The sequence below is a fragment of the Pectinophora gossypiella genome, chromosome 16 (genome assembly GCF_024362695.1).
Source record: "Pectinophora gossypiella chromosome 16, ilPecGoss1.1, whole genome shotgun sequence".
NCBI lineage: Eukaryota > Metazoa > Arthropoda > Insecta > Lepidoptera > Gelechiidae > Pectinophora > Pectinophora gossypiella.
Genome location: NC_065419.1, coordinates 7,977,162 through 8,004,708, shown reverse-complemented (window position 1 = coordinate 8,004,708; position 27,547 = coordinate 7,977,162). Strand labels below are relative to the sequence as shown.

Below are 27,547 nucleotides of genomic sequence, written 5' to 3'. Positions count from 1 at the left end.
ACCCGCAGCTCCTGTCAAGCCGGGACGAGCGTGATCTATTTGTAATCAATATATGGAAATATATGTACTCAATGGCCCCGATTCCTGCAGACACCTCCTAATTTTACTTTAAGTTATACTTGTCATTTTTTTATCCACCGAAAAGGAAAGGCAAAATGAATGACAGCTCTTAATTTTAGGAAGAATGAGTAAATGAATGAATAACCCGGACGAATCAAAAAGGACACAAGCCGTCTGACGTGTGCTGTCAATTTAATTGTGTCGGGTTATTAGCCAATGTAAAAATTTTATAGGGTTGTTTTTGATTATGCTTAAAATTGACGTGTGTTCCATAAATTTAATGCTTGTCTATTACCCGTCCCTTTCCTTTTCGGCGGATAAGAAAATGACAGATATAACTTAAAATAAAATTAGATTGTGTCTACAGGAATCAGCACCAATATTTTAGATAGATAGCGCCAGCGTGGGTTTAATGACGATACATAGATCGAAAAATTTCGCGTGGACAGGAGGACCCGGTGGTGTAATGGTTAACACGTTCATCCCGGCCTAACAATAACCTTCATGTACTTATTTATTTGTCCACTATATATAAAACAGACAAAAATAACAAAGAAAACGGACAGTACAGGTAAGCTTATCTCTAAACAAAGATATTTTTTCTAGCTGGCTTTTTTTTTGCTAGTGACGAGAGAGATGTACAACGTCCACTGCTTTGTCGACTCTGGGATGCCTAAAGAGAATACTTTTATAATAATATTCGAAGGAAAACATACTCAAAAGCTAGTAATTAGCAGCTTAATAGCGTCTAAATTAGACATCAAAATATAAAATATGTGCTATAATCCATAAGTAACGTGGAATGTTTCCCACTTTCATTGTATTTTAAATATTATTATTTCATTATAGGCCTCATACGTTTGTTTCAGACGATTCATAATTGTCATTGTCGCGAAGTGATGCACTTTTCATGGCTGTGCAAGTCGATTCTGAAGCGGCAAATTCTAGCGCACACTCTGCAGGAGAAGACTTCTACAGTTGGAATATTGTTATTATTTAATGTAAGCTCTTTTGTAAAATCATATTTTAAATTAATTACACGAGAATAGCATAACCAAGTTTAAGTTCAACCATATCTACCTATTGTATCAGCAATGCTCTCTGTGTCCCTAGAAGGTACAATAGAAATCAATAGAGCTTAATTTGAGAAACCACCTAACGCTACATATTAAAAAATAAACTTTTATCTTGGTACAAAGAGTATAATTTCTTTGTAGTTTGTTTACCACATTATTAAGTAAAGATATTAAATTTGTTACGTCGTGCTGAACAAAGAATTTTATTCCAATATAAAATGTTGTACAATTTTTCGTGGACTACTTGTTTTTGTTGTTTATAGTCTTGTTTTTCTTTTTTATCTAGTTTATATATTGTTTTCACGCCATACGCATTAAATTACTCTGTAAATAAATAATAAAACATGTTGGAATTATTCCTTGAAAAATTTTGTCGCACTGGCATACCTATATCTATATACATAAAGGTCAGACTGCTATCCCTGACGGAGCGGAAATTTTAGAAATTAATTGAAATTGTTTGTTAATTAAATAAAAAAATATATATTTCTTCCAATAAAAATTGTTGGAATTTTTCCATGAAATGAGTCATAGCGACGACGAAGAAATTGCAAAGTAAATAAAAAGTTCTCGACATCAATATCAATGAAGAACGAGCTCAGACGCTACCCTGAATATTTTTATGACTTGAAAAGTTAGCCGCGGGTATTTTTATGGTACGACTTTAAGTAAAACTTGAGGATCAATCTGGACTCTGGAGTATTGAAATCCTCCTGACTGGGTAGTAACTTCATCATCTCCCTACCGTTATCCCGTTTTTCACGGGGTCCGCTTACCTAACCTAAAGATTTGACAAGTCCGGTATTTAACAGAAGCGACTGCAACCTTCCAAACCCCCTAAGGGAAAACCACCCCAATACAGGTTAGGTCACATACCTCCGAAAATGCATTTCTCGGGAATGTGCGTTTCCTCACGATGTTTTCATACACCGCCGAGCAGTGATAATAATTTATGATCCAAACATGGATTCGAAAACCAATTGAAGTCATTGGTTTAAGGTAAAATACTTACATAAGTAGGTATATCTTTGTATTGAAAATGACCGTACAATTTAAAATAAGATGTTTTTTATAAAATAGAGGCTAACGAGCAGATGGATCGCCTGATGGTCAGCAATTACCGTCGCCCATACATTCGCAACACCAGAGGGGTCACAATAGGAGTATGCTCTTTTTTTGAAGGTTTGAAGGTCGTATCGGTCCGCAAATACTGTTAATGAAAAAACACACAATGTAAGTTCACGCCTATATTCCCAATTCATAGTCAGAAGTCCATCCATCGCACGATGAACTAAGTATCCACACTTCACCAAGCTTTTTGATAGACCAACGTGATAGGTGCCGTCTATGATGGTCGATAACCTTTATATTAGGTTAACTAATATTGCCCCTGAAACACCACATATTCTCAGAACTCGTTTCTCTAACACTTAGTTTACTTAAATAACTTTGCACAAAATAAATCACTTTGGGCTCGTCTCATGTTTGATGTTACGTAACAATGTTCAACAACAAACACATCAAATCCTCTAACTTATCCACGAACAAAAGAATACCACTGGGAACAAATCAATCAATAACGATCACTCAAGTTTCATCGATGGCCTTCGAAGTTTTTGGTCGATGCCAATCAGACGACCCAATGGGCCATCTTTGATTTTCTTCCAAATAAAATCAGGTATTCGACGATCAACCCGAAACAAGCTTTCATTTAATATTGACTCTTTCGTCAAAGTTGATGTCCTTGACTTTTAATCTTTTGAATTTCTTCTGGTTAAGCGGATTGTCGTATTAAATTAAAAAGTTTCGAGAACGTTTCAATTTATTAAACTGTCTTAATTCTCGTACAGGGTACCGTCTTAAAATATTTGGTAGTTACGAAAATAAATGACGAGATAACATAATATATTCTGCATTTACGACTGTACGAGAGTGTAATTACGTTTCCATAGCAACCGCACTTGGCAGTCCATTAGGGAAAGAGTGAAAGTTGTAGCTATGGGAAAGTTTTCCTCTCATACAACTTGTGACTTCAGGCATTCAAACCGAAGCCTCGCCAACCCATTGTAGGGTAATAGGCAGTCTAGCCCTTTGGCCCTGAACTTCTAACGGTCTCGCCCCTCTTTCATTAGGCACAAAATTCAAGTTTGTTTCGAACAAATTTAGGCACAAAGCACCTTTTGACTTGTTCGTGGTTAGTTAAAACCAAGAGAAGCTTACTCCTAAAATAGAATTGAAAAGACGCAACTCAGTAAACCAGTTTAAATATTAACAGATATTGAACATATTTTCGAAGATTTGTTTTATTTCTGAAGTGAAAATGAAATATTTGTGAAGTGCGTGTATTAAACGGTTGATGAATGTGGAGGAAGCAAGAGAAGTATATCAGGATCGAAGCAAATAGAATTCCATAGTCTCTGCTTATCCCGGTGGAAAATAGGCGTGAGTTTATGTATGTATGAGAAGAGTTCATAGAGTTCGCAGGGCAGCAAATTTACCAAGAAGAGTTAGACGATTAATTTCAAATAAAACCAATTACCACCCTAAAGGGTAATAGTTCAATGGACTCTGCTCTACTCTAAACATACTCGTGATCGTACATTGTAATTCTGTAAGCGAAAAAATGTTTAGGTACCTTGCATTTACGTACGAGCATTTTTGTTCTCTGGAGGTGGAAACCGCAGCACAGTATCGAAGCAACAAGAACCGCAGCAACATGATTTATGTAATGTGTTTGTGCCAGTCAGCTTGTATAAGTAATGAGTAGGGCTCCACCGAACTCCCACCCTAAGGAATCAATATTGGTAAACTTGAATCGACTTCGTGTGTGATATTTGCTTGGCAAACATTATATTCGGTCCACGGGAGCGCTAAGTGTATTAGATGTAATTGAGATCAAAGTCTACGTAATTGCCGATGTTCATTTCCGCTTATTTTTGATGTCGACTGTGTCGTGGCGACACGTACAATTTCAGCCAGCACGTACGACTCTCTGCTGAACTGCCTTCAGAAGCTACTAAAAAAAAAATAAATTGGTTTTTCATGCTTCACAAAAAGGTTTAGCGAGCAATGGTTTGATGTTAATAAAATTTCACTACACATTTCGCAACAGGAGTAAAATATTGTAAATATTTTCCAATTTCCTAAAATCTTAACCTAACCAAACAAATTCAATTAATGTCGCTGAGCGGAACCGATGATGACTTTGCGAGAAACTGAATTTAACTATATTAGTCTAAGGTAGATTTTAAGTTAATTAACTTTTAGAAGAATTCAAGACTCAAAGGACGACCTCCTTTGGTCGTTTGAAGAAGGCTGGCCGCGGCTCCACAACTCCAATTTATTAACAAAGTTTGTGTGAACAATTTAAAGTGTTACAAATAGGTTGTATAGGTAAAGACAGGCTGACAGAACCGACTTTAGATAGAGCTCTTCATAATGCCCAGGCTTTGACTCGGTTATTAAAATGCGAATAATTAAAATCGTGAGGTCAACGTCGTTCTGCTCGTTGGTCATTCAGTATGAGTTCTGAATTTTACTGCGTTACGAGACCCTCTTATTTAAATTGAAATTGTTGTTTTCATTACTTATTTTTCTTTTTTTTCGTCTCGTATAATGTTGTGGAAAATTTTTGTTAATGTTAAGCTTTAATTTTCATTACTATTCTAATATAATACAAACATGTCATTATATTCATCTTTACGACTCCCGTACCGCCAAATTTCATGTCGACGCTGCAGCTCATCGTAACGAGAAGGATCTATTGTTTGATATATTCTGTTTAGTCTATATACATGTACCTACCTAACCATAACACTTCATTCTGGAGGGGACGTATCTGCTTACACAAATACCCACCTAATTGGAGTAGACGGTGAGAAATGTTTGTCTGTAATCCTCAAGAGTTCTCCAGTAGATAAGCTTAGTCGGTGTATTTAACTCTATTGTGTCATTCAAAGACTAATATTTGAACGTGTATTGTTAACTCGGTAATGAAGATCTCCATTTCATAAATAAGATTCTGGGTGCAGTATTGGAGTATCGATCTCAAACCACCTAGAGTAGTGGCGATGATATCTATGTAGGTAAGAAGGAGTGGCTCTTAGGTGGCATTAGAGTTGAGTGGGAGCCATCCGATCTAGATGCAAAGCACGTCATCGCACGAGATGCGAGTACATGATTAGGTAAGGGTCTATTTTTAAGCTAGACAGTTTCGCCGCTTAGTAAACCTCATTTAGAACTTGGCTACCTCGACACCCAACACGGTGCGGTCGCAAAAACAAAAGTATGTTCAGTGTTAGAAGCTTTTCTATCAGAGTTCACGTTAGTCGTGCTTGCGTTGCACTTAGAAAGGGATTTTCCGGGTTTACTCAAAGACGGCTCGGAGCAGAGAGATGGGCACTTCGCAAAGTAATATGTAGTTGCGGTCCAATATCAATTTGCTACCTACCCGGAACTTGATGACAGAAAGCCGCTGTAAAGTTGAGGTCGGAATTTTTTGAGGAATTCAACAGTCGTGTTATCACATCACAAATAAATGACAAAGATTCGCACCTTCCAATATTGGCACTCAAAAAGGACGAAATCATATTAGCGATGATTTATTGTTTAACATTAATTCCTTAAAAGAAAAAGTATACCTACTAAATTATCAGTATTTTCGTCAAGTCAATCTCAGGTACGCTTAAGTCATTCGTGCTTTCGTCGTCAATTTTAATTTGCATTAGGTTCAAAATTGGAAGAAATGTTAAAATATTTGTAATAAGAGGTTTTACCTTCCCAAATATCAAGGTAGAATGGGCACCTATTTAAATTTACGCTCATTTACCTTGCTGGGGCTTTTTATCATCGAGTCTATAAAGGGCTATTTACGTCGGGAATTTTCCTCTTTGATTATTTAATCTCGGTGTGAGCCCGTTAATTTTCTCGCGACCCTCAGGCTTCATCTAAATTATATATTTAGCAAAATGATGTAAAGCGTCACACTAAGTATCTTACAGGTGACGTTTATTAGGTCTAAGGCACTTGTGCCTGTGGGAATTTCACGTCATTTGTGAAATTGCGTGCTTTGAATGTAAATTCGTTTGGTAAGATTTACTTAAGGTGATTACGAGAGACATTTGCTGTGGTTACGACGCGGGGCTGTGACTGAGTACGTGCTTACCAGACGAACGACGACAAAGATAGCTTACCGTAGAAATTTCTAGATGATTTCAAAATAAGAGCGTTCTTGTTACAAGGGATAAGTATTTACAAAGACGGCTTCAACTTGGACACGTATTTGCCCACCTAAGTATTCCTAGAGAAGGTTCGCCTTAAGTGCTTACTCTCGTGACGTAAGCCGACAGTGCTTGCATTCAAGCTCTCAACAAGGCTTACTGCCCGCCGCCATCTAATGACGTCATTATGAATCGAAGCTTGCCTCCTCCACCCTTCTATAACCGATGAAAGAGCTTTTTAAAAGAATTACGAGTTGACAGAATATAAATTAAACCAATGTTTGACTTGTGTTTGAAAAATAATAAAGAGTCCGACCATACAATTTTCTTGCTGATATTAAAATTTCAATATCAATTTTCTAAGCTACGGGCGTAGCTAGAAGAAAAACTGAGTTCTGACGCTGAAAATAAATTGCAAATTGAATATTCCGAGACTAGCGGTTAACTTTATAAAGTGGTGGAGTAAAAATTGCTGAGCTAACAAGCCGCTGATAAATGAAGCGGGAAGAGAAATGGCAGCTCCCTACATTCGTACTAAAATCTCTGTCTGTTACCTTTTCACGCTCAAACCACTGCGCTGACCCTACATGAAATTTGGTACATACGAAGATAATTTGAGACCTAGAAAAGAAGAGTTTATCCTAGAAATCACCCCCTAAGGGATTGAAAAGGGTATGGAAAAGAAACGTCTCGCGCGCGATAACCGAAGTCGCCGATGGAGCCGCGGGCGGTAAGCTGGTTTCTTATAAAAGAGCATTTATAATATGACATAGCGTCGTATGATAGCCCCTGTATCGCCAAAGGAAGCATTTATCGCAAAATAATACTTAGGCAAGGTAAGGCCCCGACGACCCTTCCTTATAGATTCCTTTCATCCTTCACACTCTTACACTCCACTGAATTTATCCTCACTAATACGAGTATGAATGCGGAAGTGTATATTATAATATTGCGATGAAATAACTTCAAAAAGAGGGTTAGGGTTTGATGTTACTTTCGTATTCGGTTTTGTAACGTCAAACAATCGGACTTACGAGTAGATGATAATGCGCAAACCATATGAACACAACTGTGCTGATTCCAATACATACCATCTAATATAAAGTTATACCTGTCATTTTCTTATCCACCGAAAAATTATGGAACACACGTAAAGAAACTTAAACCCCCCTCCCCCCCAGAATTTAATGTTGGCCGATAACCCGACATAATTAAGTCCACAGCACATGTCAAACAGGTTTGAATATCAGCGGGATGCCTATTTTATTCGCCCGGGTAATTTATTCATTTTTAAAATTGACAGTTATCAATCGTCCATCATTTTCCTTTTCGGCGGATAAGAAAATGACGGGTATAACTTAAAATTAGGAGGTGTCTGCAAGAATCAAGGGCCAATCTGTGTTTTAGATTTGACCTACGTGCAGTTCACGCTTAAAATATTATTTTCTGATTAAACTGTACTTTTTCTGGTTTTTTTTTGGTAGCTGTATCTACACTAGGTACATATAATATTTATCTTCCACCGACTGTAATTGGAATACCATTGTATTAAGTTTCTAAATTATGTAATACAAACTGGATTTCAAAAAAGAAAGGAAAACATGAAACAGTAGGACTAGGGCCCTGTGCTGGGAGGTTTTCTCGCCACGTCTTTCCCTCAGCGATACAAATTCCGATGTGGTAGTAGTTTTACAGCTAGTTACATAATATGTAATTTAACTTTTGGCGTTTTAAAAGCGCTGACTTTGTAAGCCAATTTTGAAATAAATATTTTTGAATTTTGAATCAGCAAGTGGTGAACTGTTTCACCACTTGCTGCTTGCTTGCCCAGAGGTTCAGTTTGTTAATAAGTCATCACTAAATACTTGTGTATGTGTGTGCAATAAAGTGTTTTTTTTTATTATTAATACTTCCATCTAAGTAGATAATACCATTCGAGGTAAATCTACGTAACTATGTTAATAAGTACTAGAAATCAACTAAGATGTCCGTCGACCAATGAGATAATTAAAGAATCAAGGACGAGTGCTCGCCGCAGGGAATCAAATGACATTAATTTACACAGATAATGACGCTACTGAGCTTATCTGTATAAATTAATGTCATTTGATTCCCTGCGGCGAGCACTCGTCCTTGATTCTTTAATTATCTCATTGGTCGACGGACATCTTAGTTGATTTCTAGTACTTATTAACATAGTTACGTAGATTTACTATTACACAACAATGAACAATGGACAATGGTTTATAGATGATAATGGTAGGAGAACAAGCAGGCAACAAAAGTGTAGAACGGGGATAGAATGGGTTGATATGAATGGGGTTAATTGTAACCAGCCCTTTACCAAGTGAAACGCAATAAACGATATGGGAAGAAAATAAGAGATAGAAGGGGGACAAAAGTGAAACAACGCGTAGAAAAAATAAAACTAAAAGAAGTTAGAAATAACAAAATCCCTAAGAAAGATACCGAAAAGAAGTTCAAAGTTGATTATTTTATGAACGGTGTTTGTTTTCGTTGGCTCTGACACTTTCAAACTGTGCGTAGAATATTTGAGTTCCGTTCCACGCATGGAAGAAGCGAAAAATTCCGGGTGTTAGTGACATCGCAACGAAAACTTTCAGGGATGATTCAGACCATGATTCGGAGTTCTTGAGTTAATATCAAGTGGAATTTTCCGTCTCAAAAGTATGAAACTCAAAATAATTAAAAATACACTAAAATTGTCATTTAATTTCTGACAGGAAATTCTACATGATATCAACTCAGAATCATGGTCTGAATCATCCCCCTCAGTATTCGTTACTGCTTCACTAACACTGTGCGGTACGTACTTGTTTGGGGATGTAAGTGGCATAGTATTTATTAAAGGTATCTGCAGGCATGTAGGTTTATCATCCGATAACTTGAGGTAGTGTCTAGTGCCTCCTGGATTGGAGGTACATAGACGTGAGTTTTTATATCCATGTAATTCAGCATTTAGAACCATTTTCCTATCAAACCCTTCCAAACAAAATTTATCTTTGTTCAGTCTTGTTTGTTTAGGTTGTCAATCCGATCATAAGGGATCCTAATGTTTGCTCGTCCCACTCCATGTAGGTACAGGTACCTACAATAATAGGTTTCTGTGTAAAAAGTTTATGGAGGTAAGACGAATTACGTATTACATATTATTATATACCTGACAGAGGGCAGCAGTAACTGTCAGTACTATTCAGAGGCGGAGGACAGGAATCGTAGTACGGCTTTGAAATAGTCTACTCTGGGCGACATCTCACTCGCGTCAGACAGAGTAATGCGGGGCGGAAGGAAAGAGGGAAACCACTGCCCTATTTTAAGAATGCTACACCGAGCGTGGCTCTTAAATTACTGATGCTGTTTTAGATAAGGGGTGAGAAGTTTCTCGATTTAACTTGCAAGTACCACTTGCTCTTAAATATAATAATATCAATTTCGCACCATTAACTCTGTTATTTACAACTGAGGGTATACTCTTTCTTTTTCTTTTTATAAGCCTTGAAGGTGTTGTTTATGTTCTTAGAAGGTTTATAATTTGTCTGTTCAAGATGGCAAGCGCGTGGGAAAATAGGTAAACGCTTTCTTGCAAGTAAGAGCATCATTAGGGGGCGTTCGGTACTGATGGAGTGAGGGAGGGGTCGCACTAATGATGGATCCTCTCTCACAAAAACTGCTAACATTGCCTCCATTCTGCTGATTGAACGTTATCGGGAATTCTTACATTCTATTCCGGAAATTTTCCGCTTTGCACCGTTTCAATGGATGTAGATTCAAAAGAAAACCTCGATAGAGTTCTGAAGAACCACGATGAATGTAGAGCAAATGCGTTTTCTATAGCGTCTTTTAAAAGACTAGAAGCGTGAAACAGTTGGCTAGCGCTGAGATGAAATGCGACTCGCCTTTTTGTAAGAACTACGGGATGAGCACCGAGTGTAGGTATATATAATGTAGGTACGTACATACATGGATACAGAGCAAGTGTGTGATTCTCATCACAACGGCTCGAGATACACGTTATAGTTTCGAAGCAATGAACAATAGATAGATAAAGTTAGATAATCCAAACAATCAGAGTTCCATAACTTCATTATTCCCTAGTTAGTTACTTACCTTCTGTAATTCGAAACAGTTTAATAACTTTAAGGAAGCTTGAATCTCGGGTCATGGCATTATGCTAGCGGTTTTCCGTAAATTAAGTTGTAGCGTATACGTGCAAGTTGTGTATTTTTAAACATTTTTCTCCAAATAATATATAACAGATTTTAATCTCACAATATCATGAAACCATTTACCTCACAAACCGACATGAGACAAAGAAATATACAAAGAAATAAAAAGTTTTGCTTACAGTCTACGTATATTTGATTGCTATTTACTCTAGTGATATGTTCCAGTCCACCGTTATAAAAACACTTACGTGCGTGCGTTTCTTGTAAATGTTTTTTTCTTCGGTAATTTCTACGACATTCTAGTCAATTTTATACATACATAAAAAACAGATATTTATCGACAATTATTCATTTATGGAATTATTACGAATAAGTAATAAAACGTAAAGCGGATACCTACCACATCAAAAGGAATATGAATTGTATTTCTACAAACGAACTCCGTCAATTTGATCTAATGTTTTATTCACGAAGCGACGAAACGAACATGTCACCTGTTATTGATACAGCTTTCGTTTACCGTGTTGCAAATATGACACAGTATGAAAGGGTAAGGTTTACGTAAAGGTCTATTCAATGTGTATAAGAGCGTAAATTTCAATTTTCCATTGTGCATATTTCATGAGGATCATATACAAATCTTATTACGGGTGAAGACACTAGGAATAAGAAGTATTATGAGCAAATGTGAAGCCTTTATCTGACACGTCGCAATATCAATTTTGGCGGATATGAAAATTTCGCACCAGTCGGGTACTAAGGTGTCTGCGGGAATCATTATCGGATTATGTTTAAGTTCGTGTTACCAAACATACTAACGCAAAATCATCCCGTTTTTCACGGGGTCCGCTTACCTAACCTGAAGATTTGACAGGTCCGGTTTTTGACAGAAGCGACTGCCTGTCTGACCTTCCGACCCACGAAGAAAAAACCAGCCCAATACAGTGGCACAAATGTGGGTTTCCTCACGATGATTTCCTTCACCGCTAAGTACGAGATAATCATTTCTGACCCAAACATGAATTCGAAAACAAATTCGAAAATCATTGGTATAGGCCCATGCTGGGATTTGAACCTGCGACCTCAAATTGAGAGTCAAGCGTTCTACCAACTGGACTACCACGGTTCTCTACTACTACTAACGCAAAATATCCTAGACTGTAAACTGAGGAAAATTTTGATTAAGAAAGTACTCCTCGATTTAGCTTTTCGCCGAAGTAGTTTGTTGTTAGTTAGTTGCAACATTAAACGAACGTAGTTGCTCCGTCGTCCGTGCGTCCTTATTAGACATTGTTTTGTATACCATTTTCGTATACATACACACAACAATGTCTACAATATCTACATAAACAGACACTGACGACTGTACTATACGCGAACAGGTAAACCTAACAGTCTTTTCCAAAGGAACAGTTACCGTCGATATGCACGGTATTTCATGCAGTTGGTACATTCAGTTTATTTCAGGCATAGGGCACAAATTTGTATATTTCGGAACTGATTTCCAGGAATATATTGATTCTACTAAAATCGTTTGATAGAGTACAATCCTAGGATTTACCAATATCAATTCAGTTGAGCGGGCCAATAACTCGATCAGGTGACGTAGGTACGGGAGATCAGTGAACTAAAAAAGAATATACGGCACTAATTCTATTTTTTCCGCGTCACTCGACCCTCCACGTGAATAAAAGATTGATTCGCAAAAGTGAGCTGAACCTGAGCTGACTCTAGTTTGGCTGTATACTGAAATATCGCGCACAAAATAGCAAAACCACGTCTACTTTTAAATAGAACCAGACGGTTTATATCGAGCATGTTAGAAGCTAATTCTCGTTTTCGAACTTAGGGAAGGGCAAGCGTTTAAAATGCACAATAAAAATGACACCAATTTAGCGTTTTCAATCAGACGTAATGAATGTTTTTTTTTTTAAAAGAGAACCTTGAACGAAATCCAGAGAATTGCCTACAGCAGAGGTCGCGGCCTCGTAGGGTCTTTTCAAAAGCTGACGTCTGAAAACATCCGACGTGATACGACACGGCCAATTGTGAAGGAGAAAGTCTGTCAGATAACATCGCGAACAAATGCGAGAAACACGTCGTTCCTACATAGTACAACGTACCGTGACTTACTTTTAAGAAAAGGTAGTTTATAACTCACAGATGGTATCTGCGCACTAAACTGTTTACAAGATTTAGCAACGTTCACAGAAAACATTACTTTTGTAAAACTTGAATAAGACAGAGCACAATGGTGGATATAAATACAATAGACAGGAAGCGGCGCTGTTCAGCGGATACAAAGCTGAAAATGATGATTATGATGACTTACAAAAGATAATGAAAAATACATTCGTATACACACAAACCAAGTTATTCGGTAAACTAAAAGGAAATAGGAAGATTATAGCGCGTTCGGGGAGTACATTAGTTAGAAGTTACCCGTTACGGCGTAGAAAATACACTGCATTTTGTAGAATGCAAAGCTAACGCAAGCGGATTAAGTTCAATAAAGCGTGTTTCCCGCAGGTTACTTGAATTTACAGCCACTGTTCTCATAGTATCAACGATGTTTTCATAAGCGAACAGGTGGTATAAAGTACGTTCTTACGGCTTACCGTGTCTCAAATAATAGTGATAATAACGGCGCAGGTGTGCCCAAGCAGAAGTTATTTCAACCTCGAAACCTACTGAAGTCGGCTTGCTATTGATTAATCTGTCTATACTACTAGCTAGATAGTTATATGGCGTGGCATATCACGAAGTACATACGAGTTGTACAGGCCGGGATAGCCTAGAATCACATCTCGTTTCAACCGATTGCATTCCCGACGTAGAAATGACTATAAATGCTTCTGACGTGAGAACTAGGTTATCAATCATTTGCAATTTGAAATCTTTATTACATCAATTTTGTGTTGTGCGGATTTTCCTTTGAAACTTGTTCCCGCGATCCGTTGGGCTAAACCCCTTAGTAATTACTACGACGATTTGGATTTTATTGATGAAACGACGAGTTGAAGCGACTGGCGTCAATCAATACTCTGCCACGATATTTCATCGGCAATTAAAGTAATGTTGGGAGACATTGATTGATTTGGGACCGACATCTTTAAAGCTGGATTTCGGCAATCCATACGTCAATATGTCCCGCCTACGAAGCTTCCCCAAAATTGAGGACAAACTCTTCGTCTTATAAATAAAGGAATGTCGAAAGAAAACTAATACAAAGAGAGAGAGACTTACAACTAGAAGGATTGACAATTTAAAATTGGAGAAAATCGTATCTACCCATGTTTTAGCATCCGCTTTTTACGAAATGATAAACTAAAAACTACTTACGATTAAACGCTACGCTTCTTGAGCGTGTTCTTACGCGCAAGACAGATTGTTAGCACACGCATGAAAGATTACCGTAAACAGGGTTTAGAGTAAATCCTTTATCCCTAACACTTTCAATCTAAGACAAAGCAGGTAGATTAACCTTTTTAAAGGATTTCAGCCGGCGTTGTTTTTTCACCGTTGAATTAAAACGAGACAGGTGTTCGCTTCCCGAGGGAACGGCTTATAAACGCACGGCTGGTTCAGTATTTTGGCGTACCATAGCAGTCTTCACGTGGCCAGACGTTCATTTGTTGTATGTACTGAATAGCGCCAATTTCCTTTACCCCTATTAAATTAAGTACGTGACGAGGAAAATAGGTTTGTATTGGCAGGAAAGAATTCCTGCAGTCGTGAGATAAACGGCTCACTCGCGTACTTGGTGAGAAACTGGATACCTTCATTCTCAATAAAAGTTTTTAAATTAACTACGAAACATAGCGTCCATTTCAAGGTTTAGTCTCTACGTATAAGATACCTTTTGTTTCCCAGGAAAGAAACCAAAGTTATTCGCAAACTATACGTACTTCGCAGTACAGAAGTAATATTTTACATTGTTGTAAAGAAGGAGAACGGTTTGTATTGAACCCTGAAAACGCGTGGAATATTGAGTGCCGAGTCACATTCAAATATTGAGTCTATGTGAAATTATGCGCAATATCAAATAAAAACAGAGATCAGTCTGTGTATTGTATTTGCCGAGATTTCGACATTGTTATTTCCACATGAACAAAGATTTTGTGCTAAGCCGCTGTGATAAACGGGTGATGTTGCTTTATAAAAGTATTTGGGAAACCGCGTGAGTTATCAAAGGTAGGCAGATAAGTAAATATGATTTATTATGCTTATTTTATTAAGAAAATGCTGGCGTTAACGCCAACACATTGTATTGTACATCTGCTAAAGGTATAGGTAAAAAACTCAGAAATAGTTCAAGAAATTGAAGCACTAGAAAACGTCTTACACTTACAATGGATTAAATATAAAACTACGACAGTTAATGGGGGCTGGTATTCCACCTCACAACCCACACGATAAGAAGAAGACAGTTAATGGAAAAAATATAACTTAGAAAGATTTGTGAGAAGCAAAGTTCGTCTATTCTGTATAAATTAGTATTTAAATAATTTACGTAATTTAATAATTTACGTATTTAAATAATTTTAAATATTTTACAAACTAGCGTACAAATACAATCCACATAAAAATGTAGTTGGCTCCTAAATGTTTGCCGAGATAAAAAAGACAGGTTTTGAATGATTTCAGAGTTGAGAATAAGTCGATCCGGGTCCCAATCCATTCGATCAATAAAATTCAATTGGAAAAACTGATTCAACTTGGAAGCACTCCAAACTCAAATTGATTTTATTGTAAACAAAGACTTTGGCGATTGAAAATACATACTTAAATTATAACGGGAACCGTGTTTGCTGTTAAATTAGATTAGACACGTAATTAACGTAAAAGTCATGCCAGATCTAAAGAGGGTAAAGTAATTTGAGACTTTAGTAAGTCATTTTTTTTTTGACGTGACTTATTGTAGATTTGCCGCAGATGGCATTAACTACTTGGCCGGACAAATGGGGAGCGCTGAAGGCTCTCACCCGGTACAACGTTTAAGACAACAGGCCTGAGGGTGCCCAGTTGGGTGCGAAACTCGGCTCAGGGCGTCGTCTGAGAGGAAAAATATTTGAAAGAATTAATCGACCCTAGTGGGTCGATAGCGATAAGCGCTGAATGAGGGAAACTTTGGTAAGTCTAATATTAAGTAAGTCTTTAGTAAGTTTAATATTTGATGTAGTCATCAAATATTTAACTATAATCAACTGTTAAGAACCCACTTACGAGATCACATTAATTATATCATGTAAAAGACAGTTGAAGAGCCGTGGTAGCCAAGTTGGTAGAACGCTTGCCTCTCACTTTGAGGTCGCAGGTTCGAATCCAGCACAGGCCTAAACCAATGATTGTCGAATTTATTTTCCAATTAATGTCTGGATCATAAATGATTATGAGGTGCTCAGCGATGAAGGAAAACAACATGAGGAAACCCACATTCCCGAGAAATGCATTTTCGGAGGTATGTGACCTAACCTGTATTGGGCTGGTTTTCCCTTCGCGGGTTGGAGGGTCAGACAGGCAGTTGCTTCTGTAAAAAACTGGACCTGTGAAATCTTCAGGTTAGGAAAGTGGACCCTGTGAAAAACGGGATAATGCTAAGGAGATGATGATATCATGTAAAAGACATACGTAAAGATAGGGTGTACTGTTGTCTCTCTTATTCATCATTATGAGAGGCAACCGGCAATGGGACAGCGTGGTGGAATAATGGTCCATGATGAGTTGCGGGGAGCCGGTTGGTTGAGGGGAGACTTTTGCTCAGAAATGAGTTGTAGATAGACTTTTATAATATGTATTAGGTATTCGAATTTGGGAAATATTCCTATGCCTCATGGGTATATATAAGTAAGGTAGTTATTTTTGACAACCCTGCCTGCAAACTTATTTTTTTTACTCGTAGTAAACTTTTATCGGGTTGTTTTACGTGATTAAACGTTAAATATGGTAAAAACAATTATCTTATTAATTTACTTGATGGAAAGTTATTGTTATGGGGCTGATCTTCTGTCACCATAAGGTTCATCTTAGGGCTTCGTATCAACAGTGGCTGCAAGTTGTCTTTGATTACTTGTGGTTCTGCCCATCCCATTAGTGATTACGAGATTATGTATGTATGTTATTAATTTATCAATCAATCAAAACATACAAACATTTTTAAAACATTTAGCAACAGTACAAAATGCGGCCTTATTGCTCTGAAGCAATTTCTTCCAGGCGACTACGCAGAGATGTTATAAGTACAAAGGTTTAATGGTTTTAACGGCACGGGTAACTCGAACACGCTGCGTCAGGTGATAAGTGATTGACATGGCAAATTGCTTCCATTGTGTTCGCCACAATAGCTGTCGAACAAGTAATTTGCTAGAAAAAGTTGTGGACAGATTTCAGGTGGTACAAGGCACATTCACGTGAGTAAAAAATTGCTGCCACTGCAACAAAGATACGCAATTCCTATCGAGAGCAAGATAACACTTTTGAGCTAACGTATATGGATCCGATCTTTAATGAAAATCGGCCGCACAAAATAATAATGAAGTGAATAATCAAACAAAACAGGCTTATTAAAACCCGCAAATGAAAGATAATTTTATAATTAGAAGTCGGAATAATACAAATTGCGGTAAATAGAGCCACAAGTCGACATGACACGCAACTTTAGTAATAAATATGATAAACTCGATCTTCAGTCAACTAATAACGGCGGCGTTTGAATACAAACCCCTTCGCATAAGTTTGTATGAATTGTTGAGATTTTGCGTTGACGTCCGCGTCCTAAAGTGAATTTCAATAAGAATTTATAACTTATACTTAGTCCTCAGATAATAATATTGTTATGTCTACAATATTCGAATTTTGATTTTAGAATTTGGCACGGTCAAGTTGCACGTTCTAAGTTTTTGGCTCAAACATAAATAGAACTGGATACGTATTATAATACCTAAGTAGACACACATACATAAACTCACGCCTATCTCTCACGGGGGAAACAGATACTATGGAATTCTATTTGCTTCGATCCTGACACACTTCTCTTCACATTCACGCTTCTTCTACATTCATCAATCGCTTCATACACGCACGCCGGCGCCGGTTCAAAGTAGCATGAAAGTAGGATTAATGCCGTAAAATGAGTTCGTTGCGTAGCATCTGCGGATTTAAATTGAATGATAGAGTGAGAAACAGTGCGATAAGAAGGAGATGCGTTGTAAAAGACGATATAATGACTATGAAGGGCATGTTAAATTGGTTTGGACACGTGGAGCGGATGATGGATAATAGGATTAAGAGAGCAGTATATATAAAGCGAAGGTTGGTGGTAGGGCTGGCAAAGGAAGACCTAGAAGGACGTGCAATGACCAAATGGAGATGTCCTTATGGAAAGCTCAGTTCAGTACCTAAGCGGATAAGACCGAACTTTAAAAGGTCCAACATGAATAGAAGACCGCAAACTGAGAAGTTATGGTATCATTAAAGTAATGAAACCCCGCATTAGCTTCTTCATTGACTGAGATATTGCCGTTGCGTTGTATGCGTATTTACACGCACCTACATTTTCAATCGATACATTTCTAATTCTATTATGTTAGGTACAACCGTGCCCTACCTAATCAATCAACTGTAAATCAATCAATTGCGAATATGGAATTATGTTTGAGTTTGACGTTGGAAATTGGGAGTTGATAACTTTGAGACAAACAACTAAGTATAACAAGACTAATTTAACAGGTTGTCGGGTGTAACGTATTCATGCATTAGGAAGTTTGGTAATTTCAATTAACGCTTACACCACCGCCAATATAGCGGATCGAATGACGACGGAGCGTGGAGTGGGTACTTAGTTAGCTTAGATACCTCTGTCTAGCTCAAATCGGAAAATAATCGTAAGCTAAAAATATTTGAAAAAATGAATCGCGATGAATGATAGCGATTAGCGCCGAATGAGGGAAATCGTCGACCATGCCGGCGGGGGAAATTATAACAAATCAAAGTCACTGTGACGAATTGTGTAAATCCAAAAATAAATAATTTTACGGGATCCTAGTGACTTTTATACGGAAACCACTTTATAATAGGAATCGCTGTGTGAATGCCTGCAGCTTCGACTGCGATTTTAACTCTGCTCAAAAGCATACCTAACCTATTCCGAATGGTACAGCCCTGGGCAAACCACCCCCTTTAAGCTACGAGTCGGCTTCAGTTTATAGTTGGCTGAAATCGTATGTTTGACTGATAAAAAGTAGCCTATATTGTATATAGGATAATGAAAGATACGCCAGTGCTTTCTCCGATGTAATCTGGGATTCTATTCATGACGCACGGACAAACATACAAACACATACCATTATTAGAAATAATATTCAATATACATAATCTCACCCTTTATAGCTTTGTATAAATCTATACTCGTAACTAATACGTAAAATAAACACGCACAGTACAAGATCCAACTTTCTGTTTTCCAAATTAAAATTTAATCCAGTTTTTTTAGCAACCGTTGGTTTTTCATTTCAGCGCAGCTTTCATATGGAAATGAATTGCGTTGTAGGTTTTAATCGGGTAGAATGTTCACCAACTTCGTAAAGTGCTATAGAATATTCATGTGATAATGCCAAGCTTGAAGTTCTAATCCAAGCTGCTTCCACGCACTATAAGTTCTAATCCTAGTCTATGTAGGTAGACTAGCATGAACCTAACCTATCTTTACTGTATATACAGGGTGTTAGTGACATCGTTACGAATACCGAGGGGGATGATTCAGACCATGATTCTGAGTTAATATCAAGTGCAATTTTTAGTCGCAAAATTCATATTTTTTTTAAAATTATTTTCAATTCCATACTTTTGCGATGGAAAATTCCACTTGATATTAACTCAGAATAATCAGCTGAATCATCAATCTGAGTGTAGCCATAAAAGTGGGTATGGATGTTAGTGACACCGTAACGAATACTGAGGGAAATACGAATACTAAGTGGAATATCCTGTCGGAAAATTCATGAAAATGTTTGTGCTTTTTTAAATTATTTTCTGTTCCATGTTTTTGCGACGGAAAATTCCACTTGATATCATCTCAGAATCATGGTCTGAATCATCACTCAAAGTTTTCGTTTTGATGTCACTAACACCCTGTTACCTAAAGGGTTATTAAGAGGATAAGACGTAATACGTTCTTTAAAATAATAAGAGATCTTAAAACAAATTAAAATAAAAACAAAACCATGACTCGCTGCATCTATACCTATGTATGTAAAAAACAAATTTGATAATCTGCGCTTTGTGAACACCCAGGGGGGTTAAAAAGGCCACATCGAAGCAATTCATCTAAGAAAGCAATATTGCAATTTGACATTTGCGCATATAAAAGTAAGTGCGCAACGCACACAAATGTCAAATACCAATATTGCTTTTTTAGATGAATTGCTTCGATGTGGCGTTTTTAACCCCCCAGATGTCAATAATTAAAGCTTTAAAGATAATTTCAGGTGATCCCGAGGGTTACGAAACGAACACTGTTTATAATCAAACAACGACAATGGGACCTCATCTCTATGCAAATTGGTATACTAAGGATATTTGGGGTTTAGCAATATTTGGGACCCACAGGCCCAAGCGATTTAACTTAGGTAATCTCCCTGCTATAATTCGGTACAATCCTCGGGCATACCATATCCTCTGGCATGTAGCTTGCATAAATCATACTAATGTGCCCCATTCAGACAACGGAACGGAATTTTATGAAAATTATATGTAGAGAGTGAGTAAAGTCATTCATTTGAACGTGACTCACAATCTTTCATACATATTCTTACATAAAAAATATATATATGTAGAGAGTGAGTAAAGTCATTCATTTGAACGTGACTCACAATCTTTCATACATATTCTTACATAAATATAAGCTAATACAAATTCCAACTTATACTTAGGTATGACATTCAATACTAATAAACGGCATACGCGATTTTAAGTCAAACTCAAAAATATCTTTAGTCATTAGGTAGTACAGTTACACTTTGAATAGCCAATTTAAACATAAATATATTTATGTTGTTTCGAACGTCTCATCCGCCTAAAGCTACTGCAGCTTCTCACAACCTGTCCAACCGAGGAAATGTATTAGCTGCAAGAAAAACCTAGGCACATGGCCGATCTTAAGCATAACAAAAATATATTGATTAGAATTTCAGTAGGTAACTTTGCCGCCTAGTATCGGTATATGATAATACTAAGTGGCATGAAACATTGTTAAGCTGTTTCCATCCAACATTTGTATCGAATTCTTGTGAAAATGAAAATAAAAATACGAGTTCATTCTGATTCCGAGTTTAACGAAATCACATAAAATGTTATATTTAACATCGTAACGTTTAAAAACCGCGTATTCCGTGTTGCTTACACATTTAATAGAGCGCAGACCACTAATAACATAAGTACCTTAGGTTCTACACAAAGCGAGGCACATTAACAATGCTAATTTGGACTCGACGACAGCAAGGATTTCTACGGTTCTCGGAAAATCAACTTTTTAAAACATTTTGCAAAGTAAACACAAGGTAATTTATATATATTCGTATTTCTTATACAAATATAATTCCGCATCAAAAAGTTTTCTTTTTCTTTACAAAAACGTTAATTAAGAATCTGACGGTCCAATCTCCGTCCCTGTATTCTGTCACTGGTTTGGCTTCGTAATTATAAGTTTTTAGTGCTGGGCTTCTGTTTATTTCGGACCTCCGACCGAAGGACAGAAATTGTGTAATTAGTAGTCCCTAGAGACCCTTTCCTAAAGTAAAAACTTAGTTCGCAATTTGTTACGACCTCTCCGAAATATTTCGAATTTACGATACATATCCTTTGGAAGGTCATTTATGTCATATTGTATACTTCGATTTTTATCGATATAATAAATCGACGTTTACTACACAAGAGTTAATGGTTTTTGCCAATATGTCGGCAACAGTTTCCCTTGACCAATTTTTACTACCTATATTTATATTCCTATCAATAGCGATAATTAAGAGTCCCGACTAGACCTGATCAAGAGTTTAATTAGCAATGAACAGTCGTTATACCTACCAGCGAGAATTATCCAATAATGAATCAAGCAAAAAACGCACAAATAAATAACTTATAGATTATGTATAGTTTCCCTTGTTAATTTACATTTATAGATAGGAATTGTTTTGACAGCAGTTTTGGAAATTTCAGTGTAGGAGTACCTACTCGTTCTTCCTACATAGTTAAAGCTCCAAAGTGGTCCCCGATCCGTTTTTCCGGTAACATCGAGTATTATTATTATGCTCAGTTATAAAGGCCGCTATTTGAATAACTTTCCCCGGTAGAATTCAAATGTATGGAGCTCGTAGCAATGATATTCCCTTTTTTATACATCCGCTTTTTCCTTTATCCTTATTCAACGTCGTGACTGCTCGACGTACCGGTTAATACAAGTACTTTATCCTGAAAACTGTGTTTAGTGTTCGATCTTCGCAGGCGATCATAATTAGCCTGGATACATACATACTCCACAACACAGCACACAGCAAGCCTCCGTGGTCTAGAGGTTAGAGCGTTAGGCTCACGATCTGGAGGTCCGGGTTCAATTCCCGTTGTGGACATTGTCGAAATCACTTTGTGAGACTGTCCTTTGTTTGGTAAAGATTTCATAGGCTTGAATCGTCTGAAAAAATAAGATTTCCGTGCTTTGGAGGGCACGTTAAGCCGTGGGTCTCGGCTATTAGCCATAAAAACACCTCAACCAACCCGCAGTGGAACAGCGTGGTGAAGTATGCTCCATATCCCCTCCGGTTGATTGGAGGGAAGCCCAGAAGTGGGACGGTTCTAGGTTGTCTATGTCTATGTATGTATGTTACATATATATATACTACTACATAATACAGTCACTCGTCAATAGGAGGAATAGCAGAATCTCTCTCAGTATGCGGATATGAAACCTTATTTGTTCCGATAGAACCTTCCTACTCCCTTAATTTTATGAAGGCTTCTGAATAAGCAATCAGGGGGGTTAAAATGGCCACATCCAAGCACTTCATCTAAGAAACCAATATTGCCTATGATTTAACATTTGTTTGCATTGCGCACTTACTTTTATATGCGCAAACCTTCGATATGGCTATTTTAACCCCCCTGATTGCTTATTCAGAAGCCTAATCTACGTATTATAATTTCAAACGTCCAAATACATAATTCATAACATAATAACGCATTTTGTTTTCTACATAGTTGGGTAAAGGGGTCACAAAGTTTTTTTGCCGCGATCCCGAAATAAAGGCTCGATGAATATTTATCCTAACCAGCCTCATAGACATGCAAATTGCACCAATTTGTTATACAGAAGCTTTGTAAGATAAACCCCGAACTATTTTCACCAAACGCTATTGGCCAACATACATAAACATATGTCCCACCGCTGGGCACAGGCCTCCCCTCCATCAACCGGAGGGGGTACGGAGCATACTCTACTACGCCACAACAATGGAGCATTTTTAAAGAACATGATGGATGTTGTGAAAACGTGAACATTGCCTTAGATGAAAGACATCCCGCGGCGTAATTCCAAAAATGTATCCTAATTCAATGGCAATTGAATATCATTGAAATTACAAATAGTGTATCTACATTAAAAGGCAAAAGCAGATAGAATAAGGTCGATTTGTGTTGTAGAAACGATACATAAAAATGATACCCAAAAAGACTCAGTCACCGTCATTGGCTTTAAAGTTGCACTTACACATGTAAGTTCTATGGGACAACCCCTTTAGAGTCTCAACTGTATGGCTGCATAATCAGATGTAGCATCCACTCGAAAAGAGTAAAACTCAGACAGAGAGGTGAATAGACCGGGGTTAATCCTTTAAGAGGGGAAGGCACTCGTGAAACGCTGAAAAGTCGAAACTTTTGTTCTAGCTGCTTTTAGTGGCTTAAATAATGCAGATGATATTTGCATTGAGGTAGAAGTAGAAACATTTAGAGAAAAACATTATGCTACTAAAACGGTAAAGAAACTAGTTATCGCTGCGGGTCTTCTTCGAGAAAGTAAAAAAAAAATATTCTCGTAAATTTTGGCTTACTCGGTTTGTGTGTTTTCCTGTGGGAATCCTTTATTTACCTGATAGGTGTTGGAGCGAACCTGACACATGTTCTGGAGTAAAAATAACTTTACAATAAATGCGGGTTATCTGCTGTGTAGCAGACAAAGACATTAAAGTCTCTTTACTAAGGTAACGCAATAAATAAGGGCATATAAACATAAATGCAAGAATAGGGGCTATATAACATCCTCTAATACAGGTTAATGTTAACCGCACAAAGCAAATAGGTTACGGGTCATTAGCAGAATAGAAAATTACATGTTTTTATTTTCGTCCTGGATTAGGTATGGAACTACCGATATTATAGTTCTAACTCTATCTAAATAATCAATGTCTAGCTTTATCAACTAAGTACCTACTTATACTGTATTTATTCTCCACTAGCTTTTGCCCGCGACTTCGTCCGCGTGGCGTGTTATATAAGAGAGAGATCTTTGTGTGTGTGGGAGTGCATACTTATGCAGTTTAGATTTTTTCATAATTTTTTTTTCCCAATAACTCCCATTTTTCAAAATACAGCCAAAAATAAACTTTATATTTACTAAGGTATGCATGCATGCTAGATTGAATCAATTGATTGAATTGATTTTTTTTTAATTGATTGTTCATTGAGTTTTAATTTTAATACACACTTCCTCTCTTCCCTTCAACGTCGCGTTGCTGTGCCCTACAGGGTCCATGTTTTAGTTCCTATGCCTATGTAACACCCCATTGTACTACATGGAATGCAATAAATAATTTAATTGAATTGAATTGAAAACATCTATCTTACGCGGTTTCGATTTTTTCATACAAATGTTTTTTTCCCGCTTACTCCCGTTTCCGTGGGAATTTTGCAATATCCTGTTGCAACTAAGCTTTAAGTTAACTAAGGTACCTGCATGCCAAATTTCAAGCGTCTAACTTAAGCGGTTTAGATTTTTCATACAAAAGGATTTTCCCGCAAATTTCCGTTTCCGTGGGAATTCCGGGAATTCCTTTCTTAGTGCACCTCTACGGTACCTAAGCTATGTCCCTTCCAAATTTCAAATGCCTACGTTTAGCCGTTCAGGCTATGCGTTGATATGTCAGTCACTGAGTCAGTCAGTTTCTCCTTTTATTTAGATTTGATTTTTTCATACAAATGTTTTTCACGCTAACTACCGTTCCCGTGGGAATTTTGTAATATCCTGTTGCAACTAAGCTTTAAGTTTACTAAAGTACCTGCATGCCAAATTTCAAACGTCTAACTTGAGTGGTTTAGATTTTTCATACAAAAGGATTTTCCCGCTAATTCCCGTTCCCGTGGGAATTTCGGGAATTCCTTTCTTAGTGCACCTCTACGGTACCTATGGTACCTGCATGCCAAATTTCAAACGTCTAACTTGAGTGGTTTAGATTTTTCATACAAAAGGATTTTCCCGCTAATTCCCGTTTCCGTAGGAATTTCGGGAATTCCTTTCTTAGTACACCTCTACGGCATCTAAGGTACCTGCATGACAAATTTCAAACGTCTAACTTGAGTGGTTTAGATTTTTCATACAAAAGAATTTTCCCGCTAATTCCCGTTCTCGTGGGAATTTCGGGAATTCCTTTCTTAGTGCACCTCTACGGTACCTATGGTACCTGCATGCCAAATTTCAAACGTCTAACTTGAGTGGTTTAGATTTTTCATACAAAAGGATTTTCCCGCTAATTCCCGTTCCCGTGGGAATTTCGGGAATTCCTTTCTTAGTGTACCTCTACGGTATTTAAGGTACCTGCATGACAAATTTCAAACGTCTAACTTGAATGGTTTAGATTTTTCATACAAAAGGATTTTCCCGCTAATTCCCGTTCCCGTGGGAATTTCGGGAATTTCTTTCTTAGTGCACCTCTACGGTATCTAAGGTACCTGCGAGCCAAATTTCAAACATCTAACTTGAATGGTTTAGATTTTTCATACAAAAGGATTTTCCCGTTAATTCCCGTTCCCGTGAGAATTTTGGGAATTCCTTTCTTAGTGCACCTCTACGGTACCTATGGTACCTGCATGCCAAATTTCAAACGTCTAACTTGAGTGGTTTAGATTTTTCATACAAAAGGATTTTCCCGCTAATTGCCGTTCCCGTGGGAATTTCGGGAATTCCTTTCTTAGTACATCTCTACGGTATCTAAGGTACCTGCATGACAAATTTCAAACGTCTAACTTGAGTGGTTTAGATTTTTCATACAAAAGGATTTTCCCGCTAATTCCCGTTCTCGTGGGAATTTCGGGAATTCCTTTCTTAGTGCACCTCTACGGTATCTAAGGTATCTGCATGCCAAATTTCAAACGTCTAACTTGAGTGGTTTAGATTTTTCATACAAAAGGATTTTCCCGCTAATTCCCGTTCCCGTGGGAATTTCGGGAATTCCTTTCTTAGTGTACCTCTACGGTATCTAAGGTACCTGCATGCCAAATTTCAAACGTCTAACTTGAGTGGTTTAGATTTTTCATACAAAAGGATTTTCCCGCTAATTCCCGTTCCCGTAGGAATTTCGGGAATTACTTTCTTAGTGCACCTTTACGGTATCTAAGGTACCTGCATGCCAAATTTCAAACGTCTAACTTGAGCGGTTTAGATTTTTCATACAAAAGGATTTTCCCGCTAATTCCCGTTCCCGTAGGAATTTCGGGAATTCCTTTCTTAGTGCACTTCTACGGTATCTAAGGTACCTGCATGTTAAATTTCAAACGTCTAACTTGAGCGGTTTAGATTTTTCATACAAAAGGATTTCCCTTCACTACTCTGCTCCTATTGATTGTAGCGTGATGAAAAGTATACTATAACCTGTCCAGGAGTGTGAAGAATAATTGTACCAAGTTTCATTAAAATCCGTCCAGTAGTTTTTGTTTCTATAAGGAACATACAGACAGACAGACAGACAGACAGACAGACAGACAGACAGACAGACAGACAAAAATTTTACTGATTGCATTTTTGGCATCAGTATCGACCACTTATCACCCCCTGATAGTTATTTTGAAAAAATATTTAATGTACAGAATTGACCTCTCTACAGATTTATTATAAGTATAGATGTAGGGGATCGACCGTATAACAAGAGAACATTACACTCTCAGATTTCACTTTATTGTCCGACTACATTTAGATCATTTAGAATGTCATTAGTATCGTGAAAGCATCATCAAACAAAATGGATAATGGTAATAAATCGTGCGTATTTGTGTTCATAACATCAATATTAAATCTCATTTTGGTTTGTTTGTGCTGTTACGCTAGTACTTAAACATAGGCAAGTCGATACTGCCCTACTATGAACTATGTACGAAGTAGAGAGAGGTAAACATAAATAATAATATGAAATACAGTGAAATTTATATGAGTAAATAAGTACTCACTATTATTCCCTAGATTTTAAAAAAGAAAGAATTGGCTACTTGACAATAGTAACAATAAAATATGTCGGATATGGTAGTTTATCATTTGACAATAATTTACCCGATAGGTTTATTTTATTAAGATCATTTTTAAATATTTTATTTTACAAAATAAGAATGCGGTTTTTTGTCTGTGTATTACAAGACCCGAAACACGGGCGGCCATGATTGAACTTGTGACGTCACATTTCACAAAATAAACAAATCTATCTGTCAGGTTTCAAGTGATACTGTTTGACAGTTTCTTTGTTTGTTGAAATGTGACGTCTCTGGGCAAAATGTCACGTGACCAACCGTTTTCGCGCGAATACTAAAATAATTTAAGCAATTATTTTTTATTATTTATTAGTTTTATTATTATTTTTGAAGGACTTACATTCACCAAATTAGAGATGTCCCCAGAAAAGGTTTAGGTAGTACGATCTCTCTGAACCTGCGTGTGTGTATGAAGCGATTGATGAAAGCGGGGGGAAGCAAGAGAAGTGTG

The 27,547-nt window shown here is 37.3% G+C and overlaps 1 protein-coding gene across 2 annotated transcripts in view; it reads right to left on the bottom strand.

Moving 5' to 3' along the window:
- The window catches only part of LOC126373656 (cytochrome b5 reductase 4-like), a 107,785-nt gene that overhangs the window by 29,478 nt on the left and 50,760 nt on the right, over positions 1–27,547 (bottom strand). The gene's annotated exons all lie outside the window — the stretch shown is intronic.